The sequence below is a fragment of the Halictus rubicundus genome, chromosome 9 (assembly GCF_050948215.1).
Source record: "Halictus rubicundus isolate RS-2024b chromosome 9, iyHalRubi1_principal, whole genome shotgun sequence".
NCBI classification, from domain to species: Eukaryota; Metazoa; Arthropoda; class Insecta; order Hymenoptera; family Halictidae; genus Halictus; species Halictus rubicundus.
In genome coordinates, this window is record NC_135157.1 from 5,097,731 (window position 1) to 5,115,611 (window position 17,881).

The following is a 17,881-nucleotide window of genomic DNA, read 5'->3' on the forward strand; positions in this document are numbered from 1 at the left end:
ATTCTCTATAGATATTTATAGAAAAAAACTGAACTATTAAATATTTTTACAAAAAGTGTACTGTGACTTTCCTAAATTAAACTACACAATACAATAATAAAAATATAAGTTTATATGCTGCACGTTTATTACACAAAGAATCATTATGGGCTTGATCCTATGGAGAAAAATTCAACACTTTATCAGTATTATTGAATTAAACACTGAAATATTTGCTTAAAACTTGTTCAACATACGATATTATTGATGAGATAAATATGAACTGCGGAATGGATTCATTTGTCTGTAGAATGGTTTGGTTGACAGTTTATGTACACAGCCACCTGCAGGTTGCAGATGAATTTTTCAGGTGCTATTTATGGTAATAAATCTCAGAGTAATCGATGAAGCCTTTACCTTGTACAAGGGTACAATGATAAGTTAACTGTCAGCTATGATAAATTAAATAATTAATTAACAACCGAGTTACTGATATCCAGAAAATTTCTTGTATGATGAATTCCATAGTAAATCAACGTCAAGCTTATATCGACGTACAAGAACGACATATTGAAATGTGAAATTACGCATGGTATGTTACATTGAGTGATTTCGAAAAAGGAACATCGTGTGCTGTATATTTCGAGATGAAGAATATTCTGTGAACGTCATAATGTCCTTTCCTAATTTTCACGTATAAATTATGATCGTTTAGGTACTCAGGAAATTGGAAGTATGTTTTATGTATGTATACTGTCTGGCAAAAGTTTTGAAGCGCCAGATAGATGCTAATCGTATACTTAATCACTATATTAAATTTTAATTTAGTGTTACTTATCTGTGTAAGTAACATATAAACATATAAATGGCATATTCAGAATATAACATTAACTGTAAGAATTATTTACTATTATTCTAATGCTATTCATAAAGTGATATTCAGTATCTCCCACGGTGGTTGGGAACTTTTATAATATCTATCTCACTATTTGTTCTTGTAACAGCAAAAATTTCTATTCCTACGGATTTTACAATTTGAGGAAATTTCTTGAAAATTGTCCTACGGTTCAACTTTTAACTAAAAATTCCCATAACTCTTCCGCTCTCTGGTTTTAAGACATCGATACATGGGAAATATGCAAAAAATATCCACTTTACGCAACCTCCTACAATTACGCTCCATTAAAGATTGCAGAGCACATCTGGCCGTAAGGATGTTTTCCACGGAGTCCTTTTTGGCAACATGGACATCGAGAAAGCCATTAGCCGTGCCCGGAGCCATAAGTACATTACGCGAAATACCGACGAAGAACAGGGAATCGATCGGAAGCAGGTATCCCATTGACGTGCATGCAAAGCCGCCAGTAGTGGCCCTGGCCGTGCATGAATGAGTTCCCGGGAGCCTACAGTCACCTGAGAAACTATCGTCCCTCGCGTGCAGCCTAGTGCATCTCTCGGGTCGAATGCCGGTGCATCCTCCCTACATAGTTGTAACGGCCCACGTTGCAAGCCTATCGGGAGAGACCTTGTAACGGTCGGTCACGAATTACGCGAACACGTACGAAACACTCACGTGGCTCGGCGTGCTTCTTGCCACGCTCTGCCACAATAGCCTGCACGGCGAAATGCCATTGTTCGAAAATTGGTTTCACAGTTTGTCCGGCGAAAACGACGCCAACAACCACGCTGCAGTTCGACTCTGCAGATCTTTATGCATTTAAAGTGCACGCGAATTTAGAAAATGCGAGAAAGTAACCTATTGGCTGTGTGACTCATTTTTAAATATTTTAGTGACCATAGTGATCATTGGACTGCAGATCTTTACGCGCAACAGAAGAAACGTTCCACTGTATCATTTGCATAAGAAAAAAATCAAACAGAAAGTTCTTTTTTCCTTCAATAATTTTAATATGTATTGACAAGTTCTTTTAATTTTCCTTCTATTTTAAATTGAAACTTAATTTTGTCCTAAATGTATAAAATCCACACCTTACAGGTAACGCTTGAGTTTCTTTCTTCACACGACACGTATTCTAAACTGTCTGGAAATTATGATAATGTTTTCGTTTAAATCACCATTTTGATGTAAACAGCAGGTAATTAATCGTACTTCATGACGAGTACATACGTCGTACACAGGTGGGAGGTTAATCAATAGTAGAGGTTATTAATACTATTTTTATGTTCATTTTACCTAGAAGTGTCTTTTAGTTGACAAAAGAAACGTCACGTTTGCAACGATTTGTTTCTCGTTTGAACTGGGAAATGTTAAAATCTGCAATTAAGTGTTCCTGCTAACAGTTGGTATCAATGTTTATTATATGACAGCCCATTAAAAATTTGAAATAACTTGTTAAATCTACGTCTCCACCTACGTAAGAATATACACATATACAGAATGTACATTTTCTTCAAATAATATTCTAAGTGTTTACTAGACGTAATAAACTTTTCGATAATGAAAACATCGAGCGAACATACTTGCTCTTCGTAGCAGAAGTTCAAAATTATAAGAACGTTTTAGTGACTGCATGTTTCACGAGGTCAGTGACCCCTTCTCCCCTCCCCCCTCTAGAGATCGTTTTTGTCTGTACACGAGTTTCTAGAAAATCGATCTGGTTAGTGATTAAATCGCAACGAAACATTACGAGACAAAAGGAATTAGACTAAACGCGGTAAGACCGACATTTACTGCCAAGAAAGGGATCGGCAATAACCCTGCGTCTCCCATCTACCCTCAATTAATTTCCCGTGGCTTACGATTCTCGCCCGTGTACCCGTACTATCGCTTACACGATCCTTAAGGCGTATACGCACGCTCGCCGCTGCTTAAGGAAACTTGCGCGTGCCTCGTTCTTCTTCCCCTTCAATTAATGTCCACTCATTCTCAATTAATCCGCACTGTCTGTATCGATTATTGCATACCACTTGTCGCTACCCCGGATCAGTCCTTACTGTTAAGGCTTGTCTTAACGAACCACCGTTGTAAAAAGCCACAAGTTGACGTACCAATACGTCCGGCCGAAGTATAGATACCGACGGTTTCTTGCGGAGCGAGGCCATGTTCGACGAAACTGGGAACGGGGGACGATCCTATTCCCGCCTGGAAGTTCGCGAAATTGTCCCGACGTTCCGCGTAGAAACGAGAGAACGAACCGCGATCATGTTTCACATGAAGAAAGTCCGCCGTATAAACGCGACAGCGAAATGATCTTTCGTCGAGGTAAACGCTTGTAAACACAACCGTTCTGCCGCACATGAAACGCTTGTACGATCCGCTCGCTGTTACTAGTAATTACTAGCGGCCGGGGATCGATTTATTCGCGGCCGACCACTGGTAAACCAGCCAGAAAGCAAATTCTTATTAATGTTCGCAGGCCAAATAACGATTGTAACACTTGCAGCGCTAATTAAGAGGCTGTACACGTATATTTCGAGGCATTTTCATCAATTCTTCAGTGAAAGAAACATTCGTTACCATAAAACAGAGTTCTATTATAAAAATACATTGTTCGGAGCATCGAAAAACATTTTCGTTCAAATTCATGCCAGAATGCATACAGTATCGCTCTTCTTTGTGTCATACTACTAGATGAAGGTGTGGTTTGAGATCCATTTACCCAATTTTTATAGTAAATCTGTTACAGATCATTTCTGCGATTGCAAGCATTGGAGTTAAAACGAAAAGGTGATTTTTCTCGGGGGTAAAAACTAAACTAATTCTAATTTAAAACAAAACTAAACTAATTCTAATTTAAAACAAAACTAAACTAATTCTAATTTAAAACAAAACTAAACTAATTCGAGCATTCGAACATGAAAAGTATTCTTGGAATAAAAATTAGTCTATTCCCACGAACACAGAATGAACATAACGATGTTACCAAAATGAAAAAAATGTGCATAATTAGACAGAGAATGATATTTTCTTTTAGGCAGTCAGGTGATAATAACTTGCTTGAAACTCACGATAACCCTTATACCTACCTGAAGAGTGAAAATTCGATCGCTTCCTGTTTCTAGATTTAGACCTGTCTTCTGCTCGTGTTGTAAGGTGTATTTCTATAAAATATTTAATTTATAGTATTTATTTAGAAGTGAAGGTTGTTGATGTAGAGCGAGAGAGGGTTTATTATCATAGAACCTAGGATATGCTAACTACAGTAGACCCTCGCTCGTTGCAACCTCGTCTTTTGCAGGGAATCCTCGTGCGTTGCATAGTAGCGATTATGAGAAGTTCTGGAACTTGTGGCTAGGATTGTAATGGCTCTATAATATCCGGAACAGCTTAGTATGGGATTAATTACTCGTTTCGTTGCACAACCACGATTTTTGCACGAATTTTCGGTCCTACTTCGTGCAACGATCGAGGTTCTACCGTAATTATTTTTAGGAGGCGCGGGAGGATTAAACGAAAATCTTGGGACCTTCAGATAACTGAATCATGAAAATTACGTACCACGATCGATGCATGGCTGATCGTGCCAGGAGGCGACCGCGACCGGTGGGAGGATCGGCGTCGATCGATCGATCCGGGGGACGCGATAACTTTCGTTCGCGTCACTTCGGGCTACGTAAACAGCAGGTGACTGATTCGACGAATCGGCCGCTCGAATTTTTACGAAGCCGCCCGGCGACCTGACGAGCGAAATAATTCATCCCTGAAAAGGTTAATCGCAGCGGGACCGGAGCTTCTTTCGCTTCCGGCGAGGGGGTCCGCGAAGTGAACGAGGAAGAAGAGAGAGAGAGAGAGAGAGAGAGAGAGAAAAAAAATTAGCGAAACGAACCAGGCCGGCCGGATCGTGAGCAGGAGGAAGAAGAAAGAAGAAGGAAGAAGATGAGGAGGAGGTGGAGCAGAGATCGAAGTTTTCGGTATTTCGCTCACGCACGCTCGCACGCAACGAGCCACGCACGCACGCACGCACTCGCTCGCTCACGCAACAAGAACGTTTCGCGAAAGCCACCACGGAATTGCTCTTATTCGGCATTAAGCACCGCGCCGACTTCCACGGGAACCACGTACCGACCCAGTGCCTTTATTCTGGCTAGATTAGGCTTCCCATCTGGAGAATCTACGGATCGAAAGAATTATGGAACTTTTTAATAGGTTCTATGAGATGACTGCGAAAGTTCGTGCACGAAGAAGTAGAATTAACTAGTCATGATCAGACGCATCAGCCAATTCCTTGTGAAGGGTAGAGAAAAAAAAATATATTTCACGTTTTCACTTAGAAAAATACTCCCTCTGTCCCATAATAATAGTAGCAAGTGAATACTATTATATTGGATTTATTGGTGAACGCAACTGTAAGTTATGTTGTATAGGAAAATTGCGAAGCCTTCAATCAAAATCAATGTTTCATGACATCTGTCGTTTGTTTTGACACGTCTTTCAATTTTTAGATTAACCAAATTATCACGAATTAAACTATCTTTCTCATTTCATCCGCTGATCGAAATCAATTGTTTTATTTCAGTCGAACATCAACCCATTGTAAAAGTAAGATGAAAAAAAGAAAGTTTGAAGAACGATACAAGTTTTAAATGCAGCAACGAAATAATTGAAATATCCAGAAACTATCTGAACACTCAAAATAAGAATTAGGAGTAATATTTTTCATTTATTGTTTAATTTAATCTAGTTTTTTGAGAATAAATGTTGAATCGTATATTTATTTTCTTTTCTTACTATTATTATGGAACAAATTAAATTCATCAACTGCTACTATTATGAGTCAGAGGGAGTAATATTTAACCCTTATTCACCCCTCGTGTTAAATTGAAATATTTTTCACTGATTCCGAAGCAATAGTACGCTCTATTGTTTTATGAGTTGTAAACGCCGTGAATAATCTCTTTCAAACCCAATCTCTTTTGTCTTATTATTGCACGTTTAAAAAAGAATCCAGATCAATATTTTACTACTATATTGAGAAACGAACTGTGGTCAAAGTAAAGGAAATGGCCAATTATTACAGAGTTTACTCGATATATGTCCACAACACGGCTCTACTCGGGGACATACATCGGCTAGAAGATACTATTCTTTGATATACTGTCGAACATAGAAAAGGACAGCGAAGCTTCTTCGCCCCTCTCGGGGTATACCCCGCAGCAGTGGAAATAGTTCTGGGACTCTTATCGGCTAGATATTTGGGACATATATCGAGTAAAGACTGTAAATAGTAACCTAATGTGGTGCAGTGACAGCAGCATCTGGTTTCGCAGCTATTTTCTTTGTTCCCGTGAGAATATTGTATCCGATGTCAGTACTGCATATTTGAGTTCCTGTTCCACATCAGGTAAAGTTTATGCTTTTTTAACGTTAATAAAGCAGTTAAGCTAGTTAAGAATATAAGACTGTTTTAGAACTAGACGCGTATACATTTGAAAACCAAATGGTATTCCATATTTGGCGAGTTCCCTCAAGTAGTTGATATAAATTCGTACAATATGGAACACTTGTAATCAGTCGCGAGACTTCATTTCACCGACCCGGACGCATTATTCATAGCGAAAGAATTCGATAATGTTTCAATAGAGGTTTTCGTTCTTTGCACGTGTCGTATTCTAGACTTTACTAGTTTCGTATGATTAGTGGAGCGTGGGTGCCAGATAGCGGGTACACCGCAACCAGATAGCCTTGATACGTACGTTTCCTTGGTTTGCGTCGAGTATTTGCGACTTTTTCCTCAGTAGTCGGTGGGTGTTGCATTTTTTTTTTCCTTCGCATGATTTTTAGGTGGATAAGGCAGGTATTGATAAACGATCTATTCGAGATTTATTTCTGGCTAGTTCGCGAGTGACGGCAAGTATTTAGATGCTTTGATAATTCGCTACCTTCTTTTTATAGTGGGACTGGTAATGTAATTTATGACAGTAGTAATGACATCTTTACGTACGCAATTATTGCGACCGTGAATGGAAAAATAGGAGACACGTTCGTGATCGTAATCGATTATGTGCGATAATGAGAACAATAACGGCGCGAATGCGTGAGGTTAGGAAATGTTTTCCATTTACTACCGTGAGCTGCAATGGAATAATTTCAGATGGAAATCATTTTTAAAAAAGCCACTAATAAACACTTGTTATTTTTCAAGCGTGATACAGACAAAACAAAATTGAAAAATTTCATGTGCAGGTTTAAGATATATCATTGCAGTGAAAGAGTGATCATTTTCATAAATATACTCTCGAAACATAATAATTTAAACAAAATTGTTTAGTAAAATTAGTCTGTACGCGTGGAAATACAGGAATATTTGAGAAGCGTTATATGTCTTCAAAATAAATTTTATATATCTTGACTAAAAATATGATAGCTAGCCTGTGGAAAATAAAAGAAATAAGTGGCAGGACGGAAGTACCATTTTTCTGTAATTGTATCGGGCAAATTGAATCAATTGTCACTAAATTTATCATCTTTATGAAAATTCGTTTCGAAGCAGAGGCAGAAAATGCAAAGATCTAGATTATAATAACAAGAGAAAGAGAGTGCTCAGAAGTTTCGTTTCGTTTTATCGATCCATCAAGAGGAATGAATGAATAAGTTGCAATTAGACTTTTTTTGGCGGTATTACCGTCGAAATTGGCAGATAGGATAAAGCAAACAAAAATGACAGCTGCCATAAAGTAACCTTATGATCGCGATAACAGTGTATCGAAAGTCACGATGCCAAGCAAATTAGCCGGCAGATACCGGAACGGGGCAATTAAACATAAAATACCGGCGCTCGCTGGAATTTCTAACTAATAAGAGACGATAACGGGGGGCCCGCTGGCCCGTACATCAGATCGAACCCACGCACCGCGGAGCAATTTCATTTCCAACGCGCGGCACGTACGCGCAGATTATCAGAATGTTGCGCGCAGCATCGCGGCCACGCTCTCCATGTGGTATTTTGCCGAGGATATCGTTTCGCGTGATACCGGGCCCGGAGGATCTCGAAATCGCGATCCCTCTGCGAGCTCACCTGTTGCGTCCGAGCTTAATCTATTTCGGAAATTGAAATCGCTACGTAGGAGTTATGTCGTCACGGTGGATCCCACCGTACTCTGCCAGAACTCAACGCGCCGTATTTTGCAGCATAAAATCTTATTTAGTATAATCACGTCCGACTGGTGACGCAACGATGCAACCTGGAAGAAAATGATTTCAATCGAGAGCATGTATCCGGAAGCGAAAAACACCAAGTTTTGCACTTTTGAGGAAACTGTAGTACTTGGTTGATAACTGGGATTTTTAGTGATACACAGGTACAGTATTTTTTATTGTATTTTTAAAAGACGAAATCGTTGTTCTTTGTTAAATACGTATTTTTGATGTTCCATGAATGTTGAGAAAAATCCATACGTTTTCCTACTACAAATTCGTAAATGTAAAATTGTACAATACAATTGCGTACATTAGAGACACACAATATTATAAATAGCTGCAACAATATCAGTATCATTATTTTCGATAATAATTGAATACACATCCTACCAGCATCGATCAAATGGCCGGTCTGCGATATTTTATTTTACAATTCTTGAAATTATAAAGATGCTTCCGATGGAAATGATTAAATATATTTCGCCATTCAAGTATATCTTACAACATCTTAAATAAATTTAATCGTCACTTTTAGCGTTTTTATAAAGCAATGCAGACCAGCCATTTTTAGTGCTCGGCAGGTTTAGTGTTAATGTAAATGAAAAGTAGATAAGGTGAGGAGAAGACCGTGTATTATAGGATCGAATGTGTGTTTTATTGAAATTCACAGTATTTTATCAATTTTTTAAAAAATGTCGCTTTACAATTTACCTCAGAAGAAACATTGTTATGTCAAAATAACATGTAGCCAGTACATCAAAGCAATCAGCTTAATTAATTCTTAACATTTTTCACGACTAAATTACGGATTTTATGAATCTATGGCAAAAATAGGTAATTGAAACAGAGATAAGTGAAGAAATTAAAAGAATTTGAGAATATTCTTACGTTGCTTTCAATTTATTGAAACGATTAAGCGAAAAAATCTAGTTTCATTGAATTTCTATGTCATATAATTAATGCAGAAAGTTTTTATTTTGCATACAGATCTGCAACCTATTTATGACTAGACTGCGGATTTTGTGCATTTATGACAAAAATGAGTAAGCACAATTTAAAGCATTGGACATATTAAAATGTTTTAAGAATATCAGCGTATTGGTTTCAACTTAATAAAATAATTAAAAGAAGAAATACATTTTTATTTCGCTCCTGCGTCTTACAATCGATTCAAACATTTTTTATTTTGTATAAAGATCCGCAGTCTATTCATGATTGTGCTACGATCTAATTGTAAGAGATGCTCAATCATTTTCTGTATGTGTCACATCTAAAACAAGCTGTTACACGAAATCACTCGAGACAGCGTGTTGATTTAAGTTAACATTGCCATCATTCCTAAAACAATTCATTAGGAAACTCACATTTATTTATATTTATTTTTAATAATAGCATGTTCTATTTTTCAAATCACAAATTCCGACATCATAGTTTCGTAACATAATAATTAATAGCATCAGATATCGGAACAGAGGAAACTCGAATAGTCATTAACGTCGTCGGGGGCGACTTCTTCCGATAAGCGGCGACTCCGCCGCTGATCAGGCTCATTTTCACATTTTCAAATTCAAATTAGATCTAAAGACGACCATTAGCTCGATAGGATACAAATCCCCGGCGGTTAGGCTTGTTGCTCCATGCCGAGCCAATAATACCCAACAACTCACTTTCGGTTTATCGAGACCGGCCAATAAACATAATTCAATGAATCAATTAACATAAATAACGAGCCGGAAACTAATTACTCGATTTCTTATGAATAAACAGCACTCAATAAAACGATTAACTCGCCTGATTCGTTCGCCGAAGCGACTCTACGGACATACTTCTTGAACGGGAAGTGGACGCTGCTACCATCAATTTATAACGATCCTCTATCGATCTACAGCGGCAGAAAAGACCAACAATGTATCTTATCTAAAAATAATATCAGACGATCCACCTTCAATCAATCAATTCAATACCAAATTGATAACTTTTGCATTTTACTCATTCCGTTCCTTAAGACGATAAAGCGTTCTTGATTGCTGAATAAAAAGTGTTCAATTATATCCGTGTTTTTAATCGGCTTCGTCAATATCCATGAATAATATCTTAGTTATCTAGAGTTAACCTTCCGACGGCGAAGTCCGGGTCCATTTTGACCCAAGCTATTCAAATCGTCACTCAATTGCTCAGGTTCTTGTGAATTAATTCAACGGACTGAAGCTAAATTAGGAATAATAGTACAATAAAGTGTCTACTAGATGTCTACATCTCTGATAAATTATGTACAGTCCAGTCGGAAAGTAAGTTAACGATGGTAGTTATAAGAATGGTCCGCCGTCTGAGGGTTAAAGAGAATGCAGAACAAAACTGATTTTGTTCAAAATGGAACAAAAGAATACCCCCTTCAGGATCAAAACAATCTTTCGACAATAGCAAGGAAGTCACGCACGCGTATCGCGAACCTTGAATAAATAAAATTCGTGTAATCCCAACAATTGAAAATCAGAGCTCTGCGGGTTGCAAGAATGTTGCACTGATCGAACGAATCTACCGTGGCCGGGATTAATCAGAAAGAGAGAGAGAGAGAGAGAGAGAGAGAGAGAGAGAGAGGGAGGAGGGGAGCCGTTCTCGATAAACGAGTCCTTGGATCAGACTCCCGCGTAGATCCGCGGTGCTATTGGCCGAAAAGGAAAGCAAACAAAAAATAAGTCCGACCCGCGATACGGGTTTAAGGGCACGGAGCACACTCGGTAGTCTCTCACCTGTTGCGGTGCCCGTGGTACCACAGGTGGGGCCGTGGGTGGGAGTGCTCCAGGTAAGAGACTGCAGTTTGATAAAGAGGAAGATACCCACCCTCCCGTGGCGTGTCTCTCCGGCTGTAGCAGAGGGGACAGAGACGGAGGTAAGGAGAAAGGGAGAGAAAGAGAGAGAGAGAGAGCGAAATGAGAGACTCACTTTTACCAGCGAAAGAGGAACAGAGTCTGCGGAGGTTGCCAGGCTGGCTGGCACGCTACGTGAGCGGCATGCACGCACATGTTCTCTCTGTTCTCGTTCATCCTTTCTGGTCGGCTTTGCTCCCCACGTTTCGTGTTCTCGTCCCCTTTCTTTCTTCCCTCTCATCCCCTGTCTCTTCCTCTTCACTCCCTCGCGGTCTCGTGCTCGCCCTTTTTCAGCCTGTTCCCCCGCGATGGTAGTTTGGGTAGCGGAGAAAAACGAACGCTATCGGGGATTGAAGGGGAGTAATTAATTGCCAAGAGGTTAATGCGGAACGCTATCTCGATTGACCCGTCCCGGGCGGAGTAGTTCTCGAGCGTAGGAGGACTCGCGCCAAGTTAGAGCGAAACCCGGAGGATCCTCGAAGTCCCAGGTACTTCCGATTGGCACCGGATGAGTAGGGTAGGGAACGAACTGCGCGGAGGAGTAAACAATTGGCGGAGGTTAATTCGTTTCTCGGTATCGCGATCGACCTTCCGGGGCCGCGTGTGGGTGGATTGTGATCCTCCGTCGATCCCGAACGCGTTCGCCGGTTTAATAATTCAATAACCGTAAAAATGATTGGTTCGATGGCGGATTCTCGAGACGCAGCTTGGCCGCACAACGCCGCGCGTACACGAAATGAAATTCGATGGAATTAATAACATCTCGTGCGGTAACACGGCGCGGAATTTATTAGCGCTCACGGTCGTTGCTCGACCGCTCCGGCCCGAGATTACTAATAATAAAACTGCTAATGATATACTCACTGCGAGACAACCGGTACTTGTAGTCGGTCAAAGTACCACCAAACTTATAAACGGCACCGATCCATAACCATAAATAATATGTAAGGGCGGTTCGGTGTGTTCGTGCGATCACTGAAATAAATTGCGGGGCCGGGGCCGGGGCTGCGGGAGCGCTCACGAGAGCGCCTCGCAAAACACCGTGTGCGAGACGCGCCACCTGCACCTACGCGACCGGGCGATACTTTAGTGGCGCGTTTTTCATGGCCGCGGACCGACCGACGCAAGACCGAGCACACGACAAAGTAGATAAATCGAAATAAGGTGTATACGGTCACGAGATGCTGTACGTACCGGCCGCTAGCGGGGATGCGACGCGGCAACACGCGATTTAGCCTTGTCCAACCGCGATAAAAATGTCACCGCGACTCCTTGGCTACCCCGGCCCGTCCGCGGAAAGTAGTATTTTGTAAGCCGATATTACGCGGTCTTGAACTGTCGCTGCCGAGTACGAAGAATGAACGGGAGCAGAAATCGTTCCACTGCAGACGATATTGTGTTCTATCTTTCGGTTGGACGTCGGAGAAATTCAACTCCTTGCGTTATGATTTATTTTGGAGCAGATCTGCTTATCCATACTATCAGATTGGTTTATGAGATCGTTCGTATTTGAGTCATACAGTGGGTGAACAAATTATTAAAGTCCTAAAGTACTAAATGTACATTTGCAATTTCGAAACTTCAATGCTGCGTAAAGGAATAAAACGAATTCAGTGTATTGGTTTACCGGTTTAATGTAAAATCATTAATCTGTGCGGGTGGCTCTAACAATTGGATCATCCACTGTGCCTGTGATCAGAGTTGTGCAGAATTACAATAGAATTACATTGTAATTCAGTCGTATCGTAATTTATAATTCAGATCTTCATTCAATTAAATTACAGTATAATTCGTATTTGCAATTGGAGTACAAATATAAAATACTTTGGAATTAAAATTACATAAAATAGCGTCACGTATTATAAACGAGGACGAGGAATAGAAAATACGCCGCATAGACAGCAAACAAGCATATGACAGAAAAACATAAAAAAAACAAAGTTGTGGGCTATAATTTGGAGAGCTGTATTTTAATTATATTGTATTTCAATTACACATCTGATTAAAATAATTAGTAATTGAATTAGTTGAAAGGTTTGAATTATATAATTCAGTTATGACGTAGTTGAATTACTATATAATTGCAATACAATGTAATTCAATTACAATGTAATTGACAATTCTGCCTACGATTCACTTTGACCATCTATGATTCACCATTACACGTTTAATTAAGTTGTCTCCTGCAAGAAGTTGCACAATACAGGTAAATATTGATTAAAACAGTAAAATGTCTTTTGCGTGGCCTAGCCGATATTATACTGAAGAAGAATCCATAGATTAGAATAACATATCTAATCTAATATTATCACAAGTAGACTGCGAATCCTTATACAAATTTCTTCCTTTAATAATTTTAATAAGTCAATGGTAATATAACGACACTATTAAATGCTTTTAATCTTTTTACTGTTTTATAATTTACCCATCTATTTTTACCATAAATGCACAAAATCCGCAGTCTGATCATAAGATAATATCCTAATATATTAACAATAAGGTAGAGTTCATACATAAGTTGATATATTAGACTAAAATAATTAACGATGCAGGGGCTCGGTAGAAGAGTGAAACTATAACCTATTAACCATTTTGCTTCCATTTCAAGATTTTCATTTGCTCGTGTGCTTAATTATTTTTAAGCTAGCATTATATTCGTCCTTTTCTTCATACTACACCGCGCACACTCTTAAATTTTATTCAACAGCAAATGCAATTTCCTTGTCTGCATAACGAGTACGCTCGTAATTAGACAAAAAATGCCATCTTTTCGTGACGAGTATACTCGACATGAACAGTTAACAGATTAAGCGCAACACATATATCGTTGTCGACACTTTTCGCAAACGCGGCCAACGACGATATATCAATGTTCCACACGAAGAGGTTTTCACGCGAAAGTTCCACACGAATCAACGTACCACGATTTCCAAAACCACCTCCTCCTCCCCAAATCCATCACCAAGAAAACCAATCACCGAGGCCACACTCGAAGAGCAAACATCTTCTCGGCCAATTACCTAGCATAAACACCGAATAGAAGCTCTCGTCCGCGTTTGCTTTCCGCTAATTACGCAAGCCAATCCCGTGTTCTATCACAGGTCGCGTCACGCCTTCCGTACTCATGATTACCGAGCAGGTATCCACGGGAAGCACGGCGCGGCTTCTAAGTTACCCGCGCAACCTGTGGCGCGCGGATAAATCGGAAGAAATGACGACGTGGCTGGATGGTACGTCATAAGACCTCGGATGATGGGGTACGAGGCCTGGATCGCTGGATGCAGCGGCGCGGCGCCTAGCTCTCGTGGCTTGTCGGCCGGTTAATTAAAGTTTCATCGGATATATAGCGCGATCGATTCGTAACCATAAATAAGGCTCCGGGGACGCGCGTGTCCGTGCGTCCTAACTAATTACAAGGAGCAGAGGCGCAAATCGTGGCCGACACCTGCGGCCGCATCTGCGCCCCGAGGGTGCCGTAACCTTCCTTTTAAAGGCCACGGGGACGAGTGACCGACAAAGTAGATAAATCGAGCGCGCGCACGACGACGGGGGCGATAAGTTTTCTTCCTCGTACCTACCGGCACACTCGCGGGATAGGGGATAGGAGTACACCGTCCTCTCGCCAGCGAAGTAACACGCTGCGCTGTCGCAAGGTCTCCGCTCGCGCATTAAATGCGATACTTATGCCCGGCGAGCGTGCCCCGCGGCGCTGGCACCCCACCGGCCACGGCGAATTAATTCGAGCCCTCGCGTCGATGTAATTAATAATTAGTCGAATGCTTAATTAGTAAGGGAGCATTCCGACCAATTAGGGCCGCGCGCCCGCAGCCCGAGATGAAGATGTGACTGTTCCGGCGCCCCGCTGGGAAAGAAGATCGCTGCCTGTCTCTCCCTTGCCTTGGTACGCCGCCCAAGGACCCGCCGTGTCCTTTCCGTTGCTCCCACCCCCCCTGCCCCTCCCTCTCCTCGCTTGTTCAATCCCGGCCCAACGTTTCGTGGCGTGTAATTGGTGCCTCTTAATTGCACTCCGGTAGAACCCGAGATCCGCCCGACTGCCATCCCGCTACGAGATATCCGCCAAAGAGTAACGCGCGACCGGCCGGACTCCATCACTCCCTGCGACCACGAGTGATACTTCCCGGATCTCGGCTATGAAACGATCCTAACTTTTCGTCGGGACTTTTCGCTTCTTTAATAGGGAATTCTTTGGTTGGGATACGTGGCCGGTGGGAGGTGTACTGAACCCTTATGTTGGCAATTACATAAATACGTTATTTAATTACTCAATTCCTGGAGACTTAATTGAATAGAGGTGTACGAAAGCCCAAAGATTCCGCGTACCAGATTCTCAGATGTTTTTTTAAATGGTTGTCGGATCTCATAAATTTTACGCATTTATGACACAACAATGAGTAAGTGCAACTTAAAGCAGTGGACAGATTGATAAAATTGAAAAACACCAATGTGTTAGGTATAGCTGATCGAAATTATGAAAGAATAAAAAAATTTGTATTTGGTTACTGTATTGTACAGTGTATGCAGACCATGTCTATTTTCTATAAAGATCCGCTGTCTACTCGCTAACACGTTGAACGCCACGTCAGCCATATGTGGCTGACGGAATTATTTGTGCAGGTTTTAAAATGAATTTTTACGTTGATATATTCATTGTACTAAACTTAATTAGGATCTGCAACATGCAAGAAAGTTGGAGGATTACTCAGTATCGTACATTTAATTTTTTGCAATTTTTATTTCATTAAATAACTTACTTTGATTTTATGGAATTTTTGGGGTTTCTAGTTTGGCGTTCAAAGTGTTAACTACTGTACCAATCGAACTCAAATTTTGTGTACGTATTCGGAGCATGAACGAAACGTTTTCGATCGTATGGCACAGTGAAAATGTACATAGTAGTATATGCAGTGAATTCTCGATATATGTCAACAACACGGGTCTTGCTGCCAGCGTCTTGTATCGTCCTGGAGACATATCTGAGCATACTCCTTGGAGTCCAAGGCCTCTCGAGCTTCGTGGCTCCTCATGGCGCATACCCCCCGTGGTAGTGGGGTTAATTCCGCGTCGTTTATCATCCAGGTCTTGGCGACACGTATAGAGAAATCACTGTACATAGTCCAATAGTACCATTTTCTTAAACAACATCTGTCACGTCCGGCGGTTCGCACGGTTCGCCGATAAACGCCTAAACAAGGACCAGTAGTACTATCACACGGGAAAATTAATAAGATCGAAATATACGTGACAACCCGACGCGGTTAGAGATACGCCGACTGATCTTCCTGCAAGACACGCAGATGAAGACCAGATTACAAATTAGACGCAAAAGAGGAAAATATCAAATTACGCCGAACCATAAGAAAAGACGACGACTTCATCTTGGCAACACACAGCTGACGAAGCAAGAAACATCAAGAAGATCGGGAAGCAGAAACGCTAAATCAGCACTTCAAGAAAACAAAGGACAGCCCACATTATAAAAAGGAAACCAGCTCTTCAACTAGGATTCACTCTGTTCAAAACCAGTGCTACTGTGCAGTTCCGTCGACAGGCCCTTATATCATACATGCGTCGCGCCGGCAGTAAGACAGTGTCACCGAAATTCGAAAACCCTTGCGTAAAGTGTCCGCGTGTGCCCCAGCGTCCAGCGGCCACAATCAGCGAGCGCCCCTTCAACACCCACAATCAGCGAGCGCCCCTTCAACGCCCACAACCAGCGAGCGCCCAAAAACCCCACAACCACGACCTGCGAGCGTCTACCAGCGACTCGGTAAATTAAACGTTTTATTAAGCGATTTGTTATAAGTGCTCTAGCGTATGTGCTATAAGGATTCACCCATGTATGAGCTGATTCAGAACTAGCCTCTAAATAAACCAGGCATTTCCCGTTTTTATATAAAAACTAAAGTACAATTTATTTAACCAGCCCTCAATCTCCCGAACCAAAGCCGGTGAACGCAGGTAGGTTCAAAACTACGCCTTATCCCCGGAAAATTATAAACAGCCCCATCTGGGACGTAACACATCATTGAGAAGTATAAAACAACCTCATCAACACTACTCATAGGTGGAGTGGAGTTCCAAGCTATGGTACAGTGAAACATACGGTTAAGAACTACACGGTAGTCATTTAATAATATAGTAGGGTAGAGTGGGGCTAAACGTTCCATAAACAGGCAAAGATATTCAAGTAGGGACTTCTTACTCGCCGGAATTCCAGCCTCGCTCTAGCTTACCATTTCCTCAACTAACATCATTGAGAGGTATCAAACAATTATTTCGACATCAGCAATTGATGGCGCGGAACGGTTCGTGAACGAATATTAACTCCGAAGCGTTCTCGCGATCCTCTCATCCTCCGGACGGCTTTGAAAATGTTTCTGAAAACGATCGCATAAACTGACGCGACCAGGAGTCAATGGGAACGTAACAGGAGGTTCGAACGGGCGCGTTCGTCGGTGTTCAGTCATCCGTGAATAATAGCCGGCAAGGGTGACAAGAAAAGTCACCGACTGGAATTTATCGCGTCGCAGATCACGTACAGTCGATGCAACTACCAGGCGGGAGCAACAGTTTGCCGAGAAGCCTCGTATCATAGACGTAGGCAGGCCCGGCGGGAACGGAGTAGCCGCCATAAGTTATGGTTTAATGCGGCGTATGCTAATCGAGATTGATAAAATGGCAGCCCGGGCGACCGTAAATCCCGACCGCTGGACCTTTGCTTTGCTCGCGATTGGCCCACGACTCCTCTTACGAAAGCCTTGAAAGCCCTCGTATCTTGGCCTACCCAAGGCGAGCGTTGATACCGAGGAAACGGGTGGACCGTTTAAGAGGAAGATAGTTCGAGTAATGGCCTGCGACGCTATTTAAAATATGGGCCTAAACGTGTCCGGCGCGAGAAGATGGCTACCGGTCGGTC